The sequence below is a fragment of the Schistocerca americana genome, chromosome 4, assembly GCF_021461395.2.
Source record: "Schistocerca americana isolate TAMUIC-IGC-003095 chromosome 4, iqSchAmer2.1, whole genome shotgun sequence".
Lineage (NCBI taxonomy): Eukaryota > Metazoa > Arthropoda > Insecta > Orthoptera > Acrididae > Schistocerca > Schistocerca americana.
Genome location: NC_060122.1, coordinates 650,413,605 through 650,427,943, shown reverse-complemented (window position 1 = coordinate 650,427,943; position 14,339 = coordinate 650,413,605).

The window sequence follows — 14,339 nt, the reverse complement described above, 5'->3', positions numbered from 1 at the left end:
CGGCGGAAGCCGTGAAGCCTCCAATTCTGCTGGAGAACAGCCAACGGCAGAAAACCAAGAATGGCACAAACGGATCTGATTCCAGTGTTGCTTGACAGTGCCGGAAGGACCAGAAACGACAAATAAGGCGTGGCCAATCTGCCAAAGAATGCGCCCCTGCTCCCAGCCCTGCCTGCCAGAGAAAACATGATAGAATGCCAAATCCTGCGGCGCCAAGCCAGAACGAGGTGAAGCGGTGAGAGCACACGGCAGCGGGTGCGATAGCTGCAGGAGTGACCGATGGCACAGTCGTGTAGCAATTCCGCTGGGGAATGGGTGCCACATGGCTGGGAGTGATACGAAGCATGGAAAGTCCAGAGCTTGCGCTCACGAGAGTGCATGGCATGCAACTTGCTCATCTGCAACTCCACCGACGGAGGCTTCACCATGAGCGCATCTGCCATCGTTGCCGCTGCCGGTCCAGTCACTTGTACTGGATGGGTGCCTCTCGCCGGCGCCATGCTCCACCTCTGGCCGCTGCCACCATCATGTTCCTCCACGGTACCAGAATCGATGGACGCTGAGGCTGCTGTCATGCCGCCACTGCTGCTGCCGCCATCAGCCATGGAGGTCGTGGCTCCACCTCCTCATCCGAACATACCCAATGGTGGTGTGTGGCCTGGGTAGGTATGCACAAAACGTTCAGCCTCACTGTTCGACTGGGGGTGGAACGGGCTGAGGTCAGATAGCGAATGACATTAGCAGCACAGTACGCTTCAAACTCAGAGGACACGAATTGGAGGCCATTGTCGGAGACAATAACTTCAGGACGGTCCTCAATACAGAAAATAGATGTCAAAGCCCGAATAGTACTTGCAGATGTAGTAAAAGACATAGGTACAACAAAAGGAAAGTTGCGGTACGCATCAGCCAGCTGGTGTCCCAGAAAGGACCCGCAAAATCAATATGAACAAGCTGCCAAGGCGCAGTAGGAGTCGGCCACGCAAAGAAGCACTGTCGGGGAGTGGATTGATGGTCCACGCAAGAGCGACAGTTAGCAAGCAAATCCTCAATTTATTTATCAATGCCGACCCAAGTGCAGTGATGATGCGCTAATTGCTTCATCCACACTATACCCCAATGACCAGCATGCAGCAACTGAAGGATTTCCGACTGCAACGAACGAGGTACAACCACAGGAGACTGATCATTGTCAGTTCGTAACAAGCTAACACCGTGGTGCACAGACAAGTTGTGACGTTTCCCAAAGTAACGCCGTACAAGGGGATCACTAATCTGGGTAGCAGATGGACGCCACTGAGTATGAATATACAGCAAAAGAATCTGCAAAGAAGCATCGGTAGCTGTCGTGGAAGCAATGCGACGAAAATCCACTGGAAAACCATCAGCTAATTCCGTATCTTGCGAATCAATAAACATGCATGACAATTCGGAAGAATCAAACACTTCGTCATGACCATAGTTAGATGAGAGAAAGCATCAGCATTGCCATGCTGGGCCATAGTTTGAAACAAAATTTCGTAAATGTAGTTAGACAAAAACAATGACCAATGTTGCAACTTTCGTGCAGTACGGGCCGGAACTGGCTTTGTCAGGTGGAACAACGACGTCAGAGGCTTATGGTCGGTGACCAAATAGAACTTTCGACCGTACAAAAAATCATGAAACTTAGTCACTCCATAGACAATAGCTAAAGCTTCTTTCTCGATCTGAGAATAGTTTTGCTGGGCAGAATTGAGCAACTTACACGCGAAAGTGATCGGGCGATCGACAGAATTAATGCAATGCGAGAGAACCACCCCGATGCCATGAGAAGATGCATCGACAGCCAAAACAACTGGTTTGGAGGGATCAAAAGGAATGAAACAGTGATCACTCAACAAAGCAGATTTGAGCTTGTGGAAAGCAGCGTCACATTCCGAAGACCAAACAAAAGGAATGTTCTTACGCCAAAGGCAATGCAAAGGAGCTGCAATCTGCACTGCATTTGGTATAAACCGAATATAATATTTAATTTTGCCCAACACAGACTGAAGTTCTTTCAAGTTCCTGGGTGCAGGCAAGTCTCTAATCCCATGGAGATGTGACGGTGAGGGATGGATACCCTGTCCATTAATCGTATGTCCTAAATACTGAATGTCAGTTTGAAAAAAATTGCACTTGGCTTGGTTACACTTGAGTCGGCCAGCAAAAGTACAGTAAATAAGGCACGCAAATTCTGCAAATGTTCGTCAAGGGTGTGACCTGAGACAACTATATCGTCCAGATAATTGGAACAACCAGGGACTGTGGCACACAACTGCTGCAAGTAAGACTGAAAAATAGCAGGAGCCAAAGCACAACCAAACGGAAGGCAGCGAAACTTGAACAATCCAAGGTGGGTGTTCATCAAAAAATAGCACTGCGACTGTTCGTCGAGCGTAATCTGAAAGTATGTGTCCCACAAGTCAACTGTGGAAAAGAATTTTCTTGCGCCAAGCTTATCAAAAATGTCTTCAGGACGTGGTAAAGGAAACATAGCTACCACTGTCTGGGGATTTACTGTAGACTTAAAGTCAGCACAAATACGGAGACGACCATTTGGTTTCTTCACACACATTATAGGTGAAGCCCATGGTGAAGCAGAAACAAGTTGAATGACACCACTGTCTTGCTATGGCGTCGCGCAGTGCGTGCAGTACCGGGCGTGCTCGCCGGAAAATAGGCGTGGCATTGCCTTTAACTACAATGTGTGCTGCGAAGTCTGCGATGCAACCAAGGCCATCAGAAAAGAGGTCAGCAAAATCATCGCATAGGGCGGCAACACTCTCTGCATGGTCACTAGCGCTGATGCAAAGTACATTGTCCTGAATTGTGAGGCCAAAAAGTTCAAATGCATCCATGCCAAATATGTTCATAGCATCACTAGAGTGGAGCACATGGAAAGACACTGTACATGTCGTTGCACCATACGTGGCTTGCAAACAACACATGTCGAGCACTGAGATTTCTTGTCCAATAAATGCAGTCAGCGTGGAAAGCGAACAATGAAGCAGGGGCGAACCAAGCAAGTCATACGTTGATTTGTTCCGTAAAGAAACTGACGCACCAGTGTCCAGCTGCATGTGAACAGAACGTCCACAAATGTTCAAAGTCATAAAAAATTTCCTCGCATTGCGCTGAATGCGAGAGGAAGTGGCTAGCAAAACTTGATTCAGACGATGTGCTGTAGAAGCACGTGAAACAAAAGGCTTTGAATATATGTCATTAACGTCCATAGGCTGATGTGAATCACGAACACGGTGGTTTCCGTTGCGTTTTTTTTTTTTTTTTTTTTTTTTGTGGGGTTTTAGAGCGCTCAACTACTGAGGTCATTAGCGCCCAGTCACAAATATAAGTGCACATATAATCTGGTAAAACTCAAGGGGGGGAACACCAGAAGGTTCTTACAAAGACACAGATAAAATAATTAAAAGAGTTAGATGTCTTTGGACAAGTCCGTCAAAGTAATAAAACGAAGAACACGAGCAGCTGCTCGAGCGTCATCAGCTAAAATTTCCTGTAAAGTAGATGGCAGAGACAGGACAACACGAGATTGATTAAATCGGGGACACGACAATAAAACATGGCGCACTGTCAATGCATGACCACAGGGGCACTGCAGGGCGGGTTCACCGGATAGCAGGTAGCGGTGGCTAAACTGGCAATGCCCAATCCGCAACCTGGCCAAAAGGACCTCCTCTCGCCGAGATGGTCGGGAGGAGGTTGTCCAAGCTGTTGGGAACGGTTTTATGGCCCGGAGCTTATTTTCTTGAAGTGACGACCAAGTATCCCACCATAATGACACAAGCCTCTTACAAACAACCCCACTAATGTCAGACGATGGGACACAAAGGGAGGCTGGCCGAGGCAGGAGGACTGCAGCCTTGGCTGCAGCATCAGCAGCCTCATTCCCAGGCTCTCCTACATGGCCTGGAACCCACATAAAGCTAACAGGAGAGCCATCATCAGAAAAGGAATGGAGGGCTTGCTGGATCCGTTGCACCAAGGGATGGACCGGATTGGAGCTCCAAGGCTCTGAAGAGCACTGAGTGAATCAGAGCAGAGTACATACGGAGAATGGCGGTGGTGGCGGACATACTGAACTGCCTGATTGAGAGCAAAAAGCTCGGCCGTAAAGCTGGAACACTGGTTGAGGAGCCGGTATTTAAAGGTGATGTCCCCGACGACAAAGGCACAGCCAACACCATCATCAGTTTTGGAGCCATTAGTGTAAGTAAAGGTGTTACTGGCAAGCTGCGCACGAAGTTTGACAAACTGTGAGCAATACACAACATCCGGAGTACCCTCCTTCGGGAGCGAGCTAAGGTCAAGATGAATGTGAGCCAGAGCCTGGAGGTAAGGTAGTGTCGGGCTCTCACCCTCTCTGAATGTGGTAGGGAGGGAAAAATCCAATTGTTGAAGCGGGCGACGAAAGTGGACTCCAGGGGGCAGCAGAGCAGACACATACAACCCATACTGACAATCGAGAGAATCGGCGAAGAAGGACTGATAAGAGGGGTGGTCGGGCATTGACAACAGCCAGCAGGCATACCGACAAAGCAGTATGTCGCACCGGTAGGTCAATGGTAATTCAGCAGCTTCAGCATAAAGACTCTCGACATCGACTAGTATAGAATGCTCCGGTCGCAAGACGTAACCTCCGATGATGGATGGAGTTGAGATGGTGTAAGAGGGATGGCCGAGCAGATGAGTAGACGAGGCTCCCATAATCCAGCTTTGATCAGACTATGGACCGATATAAGCGAAGCAGGACAGTGCGATCCGCTCCCCAAGATGAACCACTAAGAACACGGAGGACATTAAGGGAGCGTGTACAACAGGCAGCCAAATAAGAGACATGCGGAGACCAACAAAGTTTCCTGTCCAGTGTGAGCCCTAAACACTTTGTTGTCTCCACGAATGGGAGAACAACGGGACCGAGATGTAAGGATGGTGGAAGGAATGCTTTATATCGCCAAAAGTTGATGCAAACCGTCTTCTCTTCAGAGAACCGGAAGCCATTAGCCACACTCCATGGGTATAGGCTGTCAAGACAACGCTGGATGCAGCACTCCAGGAGGCATGTTCTCTGGGCACTGCAGTAGATCGCGAAGTCATCGACGAAAAGAGAGCCTGAGACGGTAGGTGGAATGCAATCCATAATTGGATTGATCGCTATGGCAAAAATGGCTACGCTCAAAGCGGAACCCTGAGGCACTCCATTCTCCTGGAGGAAGACGTCGTACAATATGGAACCCACACGTACCCCAAACATTCGATCTGTTAAAAATGAATCAATAAAAAGGGGCAGGCAACCACGTAGGCCCCACCTGTGCATAGTGCAGAGGATACCTCCTCTCCAACAGGTATCGTAAGCCTTCTCCAAATCGAAGAACACAGCTACCGTTTGGCACTTTTGCAGAAAGTTGTTCATGATGAACATCGACAAGGTCACAAGGTGGTCAACAGTGGAGCGGCGTCGACGAAGGCCGCATTGAACATTGGTAAGTAGCTGTCGAGATTCAAGAATCCAAACCAACCGAGCATTAACCATGCGCTCCATCACCTTACAGACACAGCTTGTAAGAGAAATGGGGCGGTAACTAGAAGGAAGGTGTCTATCCTTCCCAGGTTTGGGTGTGGGAACGACGACGGCCTCACGCCAATGGATGGGGACCTGACCTTCGGTCCAGACGCGATTATAGGTATGAAGAAGAAAGCATTTGCCTGCCGGAGAAAGGTGTGTCAGCATCTGAACGTGAATGGCATCTGGCCCCGGAGCAGAGGACCGGGACATTGGAAGTGCACGTTCGAGTTCCCGCATGGTAAAGGGGGCATTATAATCTTCCAGATTGAGTGAGTGGAAGGAAGGTCGCCGAGCCTCTTCAACCTCTTTTCTGGGAAGGAAGGCAGGGTGGTAATGGGCGGAGCTTGAAACCTCCGCAAAAAAGCGGCCGAAGGCGTTGGAGACATCCACAGGGTCCACAAGTACCTCATTACCTGAAGTCAGGCCAGGTATCGAGGAGTGGGCCTTAGTGCCCGACAGCTGGCACAGGCCACCCCAGACGACAGAAGAGGGAGTAAAACTGCTAAAGGACCTTGTGAAAATAGGCCCAACAAGCTTTTTTTCTGTCTTTGATGACTCGACAACATTGCGCTCGGAGTCGTTTATAATCAATACAATTCGCCAGTGTAGGATGGCGGCGAAAGGTGCGTAAGGCACGTCGTCGAGCACGGATAGCGTCTCTGCAAGCCTCATTCCACCAGGGGACTGAAACGTGATGTGAAGAAGAGGTAGTACGAGGAATGGAACGTTCGGCAGCATTGATGATAACAGCCGTGAGGTATTCGACCTGACTGTCACAGCTGAGAAAATCTTGGTCTGGAAAGGTCGCCAGGGAGGAGTAAAGTCCCCAGTCAGCTTTCAGTATGTTCCAGCTTGAGGGACGTGGGGATGGGGTGTGGTGCAGGAGACGAACGACACAGGGGAAATGGTCGCTCAAATAGGTGTCAGAAAGGACATACCACTCGAACCAATGGGCAAGAGTGGTAGAACAGATCGAGAGTTCCAAGTGAGAGTAGGTATGAGTAGAGTCCGAGAGGAAAGTTGGGGCGGCAGTATTGAGGCAGACAAGATTGAGATGGTTGAAAACATCCACCAAGAGGGAGCCTCTCTGACAGGATGCAGGAGAACCCCAAAGTGAATGGTGGGCATTGAAGTCGCCAAACAATAAAAACGGCGTAGGAAGCTGAGCAATCAGGTGCATCATGTCAGCCCGACTAACTGCAGATGACGATGGAGTGTAGACAGTACAAACAGAAAAAGTAAAGGCAGAAAGAGTAATATGAACAGCTATTGCTTGGAGTGGGGTGGTCAATGGGATGGGATGGTAACAGACATCGTCCTGAACGAGCAACATGACCCCACCATGAGATAGAATACCGTTCACAGGGGTTAGGTCAGATCACTCGGAGGTATAGTGGGTAAAAGCAATACGGTCAGTTGGGCATAACTTCATTTCCTGGAGACCAATGACGAGTGGACAGTGCAGGCGGAGGGGCAGTTGTAATTCCTCCCGATTAGATCGAATACCTCTTATGTTCCAATGTAACAGAGCCATCGCGAATCAGAGAAAGGGGGAAAGAAACGGGTGAAGAGCTGGTCACCTCGACGGTCATGGAGGGCCAGGTTTCGAGGGAACATCGCTACAACCGCTGGGAGGCGGATCCTGTTCCATCATAGCCAGCTGCGGCCACATTCCTGGGTTGCGCAGGAGGGGCAGAATCGTCCACCGCCGATGACAGGCCAGCTGAGCGCCTGGCAGCAGAGCATCCCGGCGAAATTGAGGATGGCCGGGAGCAGCGACTGTCGGATGGAGCATCAGACGAAACGCACCGGGGTGGAGAGGGGAAGAAAGACTTCTTCTTTGAGGCATTCTTGGAAGACCAATGAGTCACAGGGATGGTGGGCTGTGGGGGCTGGATCTGAAGAAAGTCCTCACACTCAGGGTCCTTTTTGGAATGCTGGACCTTGGAAGCCGGGGTCCGTAACATTTGCCCGATGGATGCCTGAGAAGATGATCGCTTCTCAGGCGGCGGAGGAGGAGGAGGAGGAGGAGGAGGAGGATGAGGAGGAAGGGTGACCCCTGGGGCAGAGGGGGCAGGGGACACGAGGGAGGAGGATTTGGAAGGGAGGGATTTGGGAGGCGGAGGCATAGACCCCGGATGGGGTGAGGAGGTGGAGGGGGAACAGGATAGGGGTGAGGATACTGCAGAAGGAGTGGACATGACTGAAGTAAACGACATTGTCAACATCACGGGATTGAGGCAGTCATATTTCTTCCTGGCCTCAGAATAAGACAGACGGTCCAAAGTTTTCAATTCTTGTATCTTCTTCTCCTTCTGATATGCGGGGCAGTCAAAAGATCTAGGCGAGTGGAGGCCAGGACAATTGATGCACCGAGGTGGTGGGGTGCATGTATGTCCCTCACGAAGAGGACGTCCACAATCACCACAAAGGGGCTCAGCTTCACACCATGACGACATGTGCCTGAAGCGCAAACATCGAAAGCATTGCATAGGAGGTGGGACGTAAGGCCACACGTCGCACCGGTACCACATCACCTTTACCTTCTCTGGGAGAACATCCCCCTTGAAGGCGAGGATAAAGGCACCAGTGTCGACGCGACAGTCTTTGGGGCCGCGCTGGACTCGCCGGACGAAATGCACGCCACAGCGCTCCAGGTTGGCCCTGAGCTCCTCATCAGATTGCAGCAGGAGGTCTCGATGGAAAATAATCCCCTGCGTCCTATTAAGTTCCAGATGTGGGACAATGGACACTGGGATGTCCCCTATTTGGTCGCATGCCTGGAGCGCCGCCGACTGTGTAGTGGAGGTGGTCTTTGTGAGAATGGACCCCGAATGCATATTGCTGAGAGCCTCGATTTCTCCGAAGATATCCTCGATATGCTGTACAAAGAACATGGGCTTGGAGGTGGTGGAAATCCCCCCATCAGTCCAAGAACCGACTAAATAGCTGGAGAAGTATTTCGCCCCAAGCCAGCGGGCCTGTCCTTCCTCCCAGGGAGTGGCCAAGGGGGAAATGGCAGAAGTACCAGAACCAGAGACAGAGACAGAACCTTTCCACTTAGAGGAAGCGGCCGCAGAGTGTCCTGATGCATGTTGATGTTTCATCTGCGATACATCCGCCCCGATACCACCCACTCCGACCAGGGGCTCTCCCCACAGGCGCCACCCAGCCTCAGCAAGGGCCACCTGGCAAGATGACCGTTGCCGGGAGTCCTGATACCCCAGGTAGACGGGCATCTACTCCTTGGCTGACGTGGGGAGGGTGCAGCTCAGGTATTGGCAGTACGATCCCTGTGTTGTCAGGGGGCTACAACCTAGAGGGTACATGACGACCCCACCACAATGGGCTGGCTACCATGTTGGATTTCGGGTGCCATGGAAAGTCCATCGCGATCGTAGGTGCAGATGGAGACGCACTATGGGCATAACTTGTGCAACCCATCAGGTGTTTAGGCCCAAATTAATGAACAGTGGGTGCAGTTACGACGCCGTTAAGATGATGAGTGCCAAGGTCTTAGTGCACTGAGGACCGGTGATACACCACATAAGGTGTCCTTCCCCAAAAGGCTCATACTTCTGTAGAATTTTGAAAAATGCAGGTCAAACCCCAATGGGGACCATCACATTGAAGGCCGAAATGGTTGAAACTCCTTTTAGTCGCCTCTTATGACAGGCAGGAATACCTCGGGCCTATTCTTAACCTGGACCAGCAGGGGGATACCGTTGCGGTGATGCCCACCGGAGTTATGCGAACGTGAGACATGTGAATTAGAGTTTCTCTTACTACATACAGCTTGCACATGTGCTTCCTTATTAGAAAAATAACACTGTGCATGATGGGATGGGCAACTGTCCCATGTGTGGGCACAAACACAGTTTGGACATGATTTCAGTTTCTGAGTGGATGCATGGTGTGAAACTTGTTTACACGCGCGCGAATGGTGCAGCGTGGCTGGCTGTGCTGGGGCCGGGCAGGAGGGCACATGTTGTGCCATGCTAACAGTACACGCATCCAAGGTCACGCCGAAAGTGGAAGTAGCCATGTCTAATGTATCTTGTCTGTCTAGCAAGTCCACTACTTCCTGCAAAGACGGGTTTTTACATTAGAGGATTTGCCCACTGATTCGGTGATCTGCCACATTCTACGCAATAGCCTCTCTAATCATTATATCCACATATGAGCGTCCACATGAGCAATTAGTCACAATCAGAAGTTTGTCCCTGAAGGTCTGCTAACCATGATTTATTGGACTGAGTAGGGCCACGCCGGAGACGAAAGAATTTGTAGCATGCAGCTACCACATTGGCACTATCACGGAAGTGGGAGCTCAAAGCATCAATCACTTCGCCGTAAGTTTTAGTTCTGGGTGGGTGGTGGGAAACAATTTCACGAGCACACGGCACAACACAACACCCACGTTGGCAACGAAAAAGGCAAGCCGCACTGTGCCTAGTATGTTGTATGTTGCGAAGTGTGCCTCGAGCTGGGCGATATGTTCTGGCCAGTGTTCAACATCAGGATTGTAGGCACGAAATGGCGGCACCGTCGGCAACGGCGTCGCTACAGGTGGTGGTGTCGGAGGAGCCGAAGTAGCTGCTGTTTGTAGTGTGACCAGTCAATTTATGCCAGCAAGCAGCTGCGTCATTTGCTGAGCCTGAAAACGTACAAGATCGGACAGCGAAGCTTGTTCCTGTGGCGAAGCCATGGTTTACACAAATGAGTCTTACAGAGAATGGGGAAAGCGGTCTTACACTGAGGCTAGCACGAAAATAAAGCAGTACCGAGCAAAAAAAGAAATGGTAGGAGAGGGAAAAAAAAAGTTTTTAGTCCCTGCTCGTCGCCACTTTTTGTATCCCTCCTGGAAGGCAGCGTGTGGGTCTTCTCCTAAAAAATAAAGGGTAGTCCGAATGCAGGAAGCTAGGAGGAGCAGGTGAGTTAGAACACTTGGTACTGCATTAGGTTATAAATCTTTTACTGGTGTATGAACATCTATAACTGATAATACTTAACTTTGGCTGAGATGAGCATGTAGGTGCAAAGCGATACATCAATCAAATCTAACAGCTACTATAGTTCAATTCATTTATCTTGGCGGCTCGCGCATGCCCGCCCAGACGCGGGAGATTGCAGCGTTGCCAGTTGTACGCGCCAAGAGAAGCAGCCCCGTAGCAGTGTAGTTCTCAAACTTACGTTTAGGGGGGAGCGCGCAGTTTATGAAGTAAAGCCACCACGGCCGCATTAAACCTTTCGCTGCTACAGAGACGTGCTCCCCGCATTCCACGCCGTGCGCGATTTTGTAACCACTGCACTGCTCGCCTGTGCAGACACATAGTGTTCCGACTGCTTTGACACACTTATCATTCGATTTCACAAAAACTATTTGGCCCAAAAATTTGATTTTGACACATCTTCTTGACTGATACCTTCCCCCCATAAATGACTTAATTTTGTTTAGATTTTCAACGCAGTTATATTGCAGCATTAAATGTAGTAAACCATTGCACGAAATTTTGAAGAGTTTGCAGAGGTAAAGTTCATAGCGTATACTTTCCGTATGTTCGATTGTAGTTACCACAATGTTGAGAATGAAATGTGGACAAGATACCTAAATTTCATATAAAATTTACTGTATAACAACATCTCATTTAATTTAAGTACCAGATTGGTGTCGTATGTAATATTGAGAAATATTCCGTCTTTCGCGACTGTAATAAAAGTTTTATTTACACCGGGCGCGTTTGACTTTATTTTAAAGCACTTCAATCAATCAAAAGGAAGTACACAAAATACGTTAAACAAAACTGTGGACTTACAAAAACATTAGGACTTGAATATACTGTGTATCAGTGCTCTGAGCTATGTCAAATATAATTTTTGTGTGTGGCACACACAAAAAGCATTTATTTGCTAAAACACTGATCGGCCGACACAAACGTTGAATATTGTGTTACCTCAGCACAAAACTACGAAAGGTGACTTGGCAATGGAGGAGACAAAATGCTGTCCAATGAAGATGCTTCAAAAGAGAAAAACGCGTCTGGTCTAAATAAGACGCTTATTACAGTTGGAGAAGAGGAATATATTTCAATACCATTGGTAAAATTGCAACTGTGGAACAAAAACAAGAAAGAGAACATGAGTATTATTGTGTATGTGCCTTACCCTTCATTGTTGTCAATCGCTGCGATAGTCTTCTGCATCGCTGTAGTCAGTGTCGCAGTCCGAATCATCAGGTCTTAGAGTTATGACGATGGGTTCAAGCAGATTGTCAATTACAATTTCCCTGTCCATGTCCTCCTCCTGTAGCCTTTGTGCATGCCGAACACATTCAGCCCATGCTGAAGAAGTAATTCTGTCAAGTGCTTCGTGCAGAAGCCTTTCTGTATCGGCAATTTTAAATGTCACGTTTCGTTCTGCGACATACCCTTTCACTTGTGCCCAAATTAACTCTATCGGATTGTATTGGCAATGGTACGGTGGCAAACGCAAAACTGTGTGTCCATGTTCCTGTGCAATACAATCGATTTAATAAACTTTTGTGCGAGGCTTATGAAGCACTACAAGATTCAACATTTCAGCACGAGTTTGGTTGGCAGTATGTGGAATATTTTTACTTGCAAACCATAACATGATATCGGCTTTTTTTGTACTTGTTGTGGGTGTCTTGTCAACAACAACAGAGTGATAACTCGCATTGTCCATTACAATCACCGAGTTTGCAGGCAAGTAAGGGAGAAACTGATCCCTAAACCACAATTTAAATGTCTCAGAGTTCATTTCGGAATGATAATCCCCTGAATTTCTCTTTTTTGCCCGGAACACTAATTTGCTTTCTGGAATGAATCCAGAAGCAGAACCAGCGTGAAGCACAATTATTCGTCCACCTTTATCAACTGGTACTTTAAACCCACCCGAACCATCACTCATTTTCCAACACGCTTTCCTTGTGTGATTTTGGTTCACCCATGTTTCGTCCAAGAAAAAAATGTTATTATTCCCGGATTTTCTTACTTCAATAATACGTCTTAAAAACTGTGCCCTTGAAGCAGCGATATCACTACGTTCCATTAAAAACTTTCTTCCGTCATTTGTATGTACATATTTGAATCCAATGTTTTTAAGTATTCTATTCATTGAAGTCATGCTACCTTTAAAATTTATGGTTTCACGCATTTTCACAGTGATTTTTTTTACAGTAGGAAATTCGCCTGTGTTGTACATGTTGAGCACTTCTCGTCTTAGAACATCTTTGTCGAAATTATCTAAATTAGTTACAGTCCTCTCACGAGTGCGATATTTCCCTGGCGATCTGAAAAGTGGGCTTCCACAGGTCTCCGTAGATAACTTTCCTTCATTGGCAATCCGCTGAACGGTTCTCAAGCTAACGCCTGTCGCTTCTGCAGTGTGTTCCTGAGATCTGGCGACATCCGTGATAGGTCCACCGTTTTCTGCTTCGCGCTTGAAAAAAGCGTGAATCCGGTAAATTATGTCCCTCGCCTGTTTATGGAGAGTTTGTCGCTTACCACCATTATCAGCCATGACAACTTCCAACAAATGCGATAAAAATTCACCAAAGAATAACTACAATCACATTTAACACTCGCACTCGCCAAGACATTCCCAGCAGACCGTTCAGAAAACTACTGAACACTCATTGGCTGTCAGCGGATGCGTGACGTCAGGTGCGTAGAACGAGCCTTAAATCGACCGCAGTCGTTCATGGTTCCAACTATACAGAGTGTTCATTTTAATTGGAGACATTGAAATATCCGCAAATCTACACATCGGATCAAACAAATTTATAACAAATTTTTTTTTGTCTCAGGGGGGGACATCCAATGATACCAAATTCGACGAATTTGTAGTCAAATTTGTTATAATTGGATGTCCCCTTCCGGGAGGAACTAATTTTCATTAGGATTCCTTTTGGCTCTGTGTGTCGTTTTCAAGAGATTTCAATGTCCCCATAAAATGAACACCCTTTATAACATAAACAGTGTTTATAAATTGGGAAATATTCTATCTTTAGCAACTGTAACAAAACTTTCTTTATACCAGAGTCATTTCGCTTTTTTCTAAAACGTTCTGATTAAAACGAAGTTGGCGAAGTACACAAAACTGAATTTTGGACGTAATAAAACATAAAACTAAAATATATTGCCAGTGAGGCACAGTGCGCAAACATTTTGTTTTTGTCACAACGGACAGCAAATACTTGCCAAAACATAGATCAGTCGACGAAACCATTGAATATGATGTTGCCAAAGCAGCGAAGCAAAGAATTCCGTCAGACAATCAAATAGCTCGGCAACGTACGAGCCGAAATTCTGCTCTAAATAATACTTTTAATACTGCCGCAAAAGAATATATCTCAATATGAATAGTAAAACAGCGACTGCGGAAGAGGCGATATACAAACAAAACGGATAACATGAATATTGTATGTGTGCCTTTTCGTTGTTTTTAATTGCTGTGAAAAGAAATATTGGAGGAGAAAATTACAAAAACTGATAACTTATTATGATTATAATGAAGCACAGGAAATTTCAAAACATTACATTCAAACGAATAAAATTCATTAAGTAAGACACTTCGCTATTGTTTTTAAATAAATAAAATATTTAGTATGCAACAAGCCTTGAACTAAGAATCTTCCGATTAGCAGCCCAACACCTGAACCATTACACTAACGCAATTACTCACTTCTGGCATCTCCTGGAGCACTCTA